Raw genomic sequence first — 3,426 nt, 5'->3', positions numbered from 1 at the left:
GATGGACACATCGCCGCCCCGCTCCGCCCCCAGACGACATGGGAAACCCTTGCACCCCTGATGTCTCATTGACTTTGGATGAGGCGGGTGTGGGCCAGCTCGCAGAGACGAGGAGGGGGTGTCTGTGTCTGTCTAGCTAGGATTGCATACCACGAACCATGTACACTACCAATGTAGTCTTTCGTGTCGTTCGGAAACTTCCGTATGTTTTTTTTAAATTGTAGAAAAATTTGCGCGACTATCTCCTGAACGATTTGGTAAGAGTTTGCGAAGAAAAGAAATGCAGAAATCATATTGGAAATTTGTGATAAATCGTCATTTACCTACAGCACTCAAAACTGAAGGAAGTATTTTCCAGTGTTGCCAGTCCCTATCCACAGAGAGGTAGCATGGATGCTCGGACGCAGCAACCGAACAGTGTTTTTGCCGCTTTTGTTTCAAACAGAAAGAAGACAAAAAAACTCGTGGTCCATTTACGCAATCGCCCCCCTCGCCCCCGTTTCCCCTATCTCATTCTCCTCCAGTTCGTTGCGCAAGCCTGTCACGTAACTCAATGTTCCGTTCTGTGTGTTCCAGGGGTTCCAGGTCAGGCGCTCTGGCAACGCCTCCTCTCCACCCGCCAATAATTCCATGTGAGTCCACGCACACACGTGTCTGTTAGTGTTGTGTTGTTAGATATTTTTATTTTCCGGAAGATTTAAAGTCCCCACCTCCCCTAAAAAAGTTTTTTTCCTGAAAATATTTGGGGGAAAATAAAATAAGGGGCTCTTTTCAAAACTTTCGTTATTTGCTCTTTTTTTTAATTTTTTCCGCAACTTTTCCTGTTTCTTTTTCGGCCTTCAATCTTTATGTTGTGTGTTTGTCTCCCAAATTTTGGCATTCAAAAAATTTTTGAATGCCAAATTTCAGTATTCTTTCCAGCCATTGACGTGTGAGCCAGTTGTCTACGTGTGTGTCCAAAATTTTGGCGTTGAATTGAAAAAAAAAAAGATCACGTTCTGGGGATCGAGCTGCGGTGCCGTGTGTCAGGGAGTGGTTCTCAAACATTTTATTAAGCAGCAAATATCAGACTATGACTACACTGGTCAACGAAGTGTGCAACTGCATAACACTGCTTGCAAGTGTGCAACTCCTTATTTGAACACTTTCTACACAGTACGCGTTGAATCTAAGAAAGTGCTTAATTAAGGGGTTCCACACTTAGTTTATCAGTGTAAACGCAGTGTAAAGAGCTTTTGATCCTAGGCGTGTTGAAACACTCGTTATCGTTTGGTCTTAATTTGTCCCACAAACAAATAAAAGATAACAAACTCGTAGATATTTTTTGTTAAAATGTAAAAAAGCACAGCCCGTGCTTCGTTGAGCGCGTTGGTGGGCCTGCCCTCGTCCCGGCCACACACGGGCTCCCCAAATCTCAAATTAACGTCGTCATACACGCAGATCCAGATGAGTTATCGGTGCGGGTTAGAGCAAACAGGCGATGGAATACGGGATGCGGAACAAAAGAGCTGCCCCCCCCCCTCTCTCTCTCTCTCTCTCTCTCCCTCTCTCTCTCCCTCACACACACACACACACACACACAGACACACTCCCTGAACTCATCATCGCGTTGGTGTTATTTTCTTTTTTCTTTTTTATTATTTTCTTTCTCCTTCTTTAGCCCTTCTTGGCTGCGGCCGGAGCTTTCGACCGACCCTTGGCCGATCTCGCCGGGGCGCCCGTCGTGGTGGTGGCGGCGGCTGCAAAAGGGAGGGCGTCGGCGTTACGTACATAGACACAGAGAGCGGGAATCCTTTGGGGGCACTGTTATGTATAATCCGTGCCACGTTCGTTTATACACATCCAAATGCTCACACTTGTTAAACACGTTTCGCGATACTTTTAACCAAAACTTGGCGATAACTACCCATACCAACTGGATTTTTATCTTTTATTCGCACAGATTTAAGCAAATCATGTTCTTTGCACACATTCCTGCGTTAATTTGAACTTTTTTAGGCTTTTTTTGGTATGAAATCATGTTTTTTTGCGCAAAAAAATTTACCAAAACGAAACGTAATAGATTTACGTTAGAGCGAACATTCACACAGAAAAATATAAATACTACATTTGGCGTGCACGCTAAAAACATTAGTGTGCATCAAAGGCCTCGTATTGCATTGTGGCCTCGCCAACAGTCATAGTCTCACCTCTGGCCGCGACTTCCTCGCCCGCCTCCTCGTCGTCCGCGACGACACCCGGAGTCGCCAGGACGGAGACGAGCAGCAGCACCAGGAACAGGGCGTAGAGGGAGCTAAGCCACTTCATCTCTGAGATATTTATGACCTGAAATCAACGTAAGAATGGACTGAATGAGATACTGCTGTTTCCTTTCCCGTGTGTTTTGTTCTTTCTTGTTTTCTTTTTCTGTTCCCAGTGATTTTTACTACTCTTTTACGTTTTGCTAGGAGGTTATTTTGAACTTCTTTGATTCGTTCCTGTTTTTCAAGACAGAGTGTTTTGGTTTGACATTGACACACTAACAGAATGTTGACATTGACACAATAATAATTATGAAATATATGGTTTCCGTTGCTGTCAATGTTCTAGCATTCATAGGTTAATTTGAAAAAGTTCCTTACCTAAATTCACTTACAGAACGGATTACAATCTACTCGGTAGTCGTGCTGTAATCAAACGTGGACATACTATGACAGAAAAAATCGCTATAGCTACTCCAAATGTTCATGGGCGCTTTTTTGCGCATGAATAGGTAAACGTCCGAACATTTTGCTACCGTTCATATCGGCACAAATGTGAGCCAAATGATTTGCCAAAGCGCTTGCTTGTGCCCGACATGAAAGTTTGTGTGTAGTTACAGTTATGCAGATGCGCATGTGTGCAAAATGCGACAAGGGAAGGCCCTGTGCGCGCTACGTCGTCAACTCACCCGGCGGAGTCGCGTACGGCAAAGCTGGGCTGCTAGAACTGAGAGCCCCACTCAGCACCGGGTTCTGTATATGAGGGGGGAGGGGAGGGGGGCGGCATTGTTCATTGTGAGCGCGTATCACTTCTGGCTCGAACGGTGCCACTATCGTGCACTCTGGGAAATACGCGGTATGGTGGATTTCATCGCGAATTACGTTGAACAGTACGCTGCTGCGACACTGTTAGCGGGGCTGTCGATATTCTACAGTAACGGTGTATAAATATGGAAAATTTCCAGAAAATTTCAGGAAAATTTCCAGGGAAAAAGTTACATTTAAAGGATATTTACGGGAATTTTTCGGAAATTTTCCGGAAATTTTTTGGAAATTTCTAACCCTAAAATGACCACAGTTTGCGTGGTCTGCCTTTCCTGTGTACTGCCGTGGTTCTAAGACGGGAGATGGGGGTCCTCCATACACGCCGAGCTCTATCGCCAGAGAAGACCACCGCCGGAGTCTC

At 45.1% G+C, this 3,426-nt stretch overlaps 1 long non-coding RNA gene across 1 annotated transcript; it reads right to left on the bottom strand.

The window, feature by feature from the left end:
* Positions 1–1,025: 1,025 nt before the first annotated feature.
* LOC127748987 (uncharacterized) lies at positions 1,026–3,046 on the bottom strand. Its single transcript, XR_008010894.1, has 3 exons — positions 2,930–3,046; positions 2,190–2,325; positions 1,026–1,739 (listed from the first exon to the last, which is right to left on the bottom strand). It is a non-coding gene; the product is annotated as an uncharacterized LOC127748987 (long non-coding RNA).
* Positions 3,047–3,426: the final 380 nt, after the last annotated feature.

This window comes from Frankliniella occidentalis, unplaced genomic scaffold (assembly GCF_000697945.3).
Source record: "Frankliniella occidentalis isolate FOCC.00 unplaced genomic scaffold, Focc_3.1 Scaffold24, whole genome shotgun sequence".
Classification (NCBI taxonomy): domain Eukaryota; kingdom Metazoa; phylum Arthropoda; class Insecta; order Thysanoptera; family Thripidae; genus Frankliniella; species Frankliniella occidentalis.
This window is presented reverse-complemented; position numbering and strand designations above follow the sequence as displayed.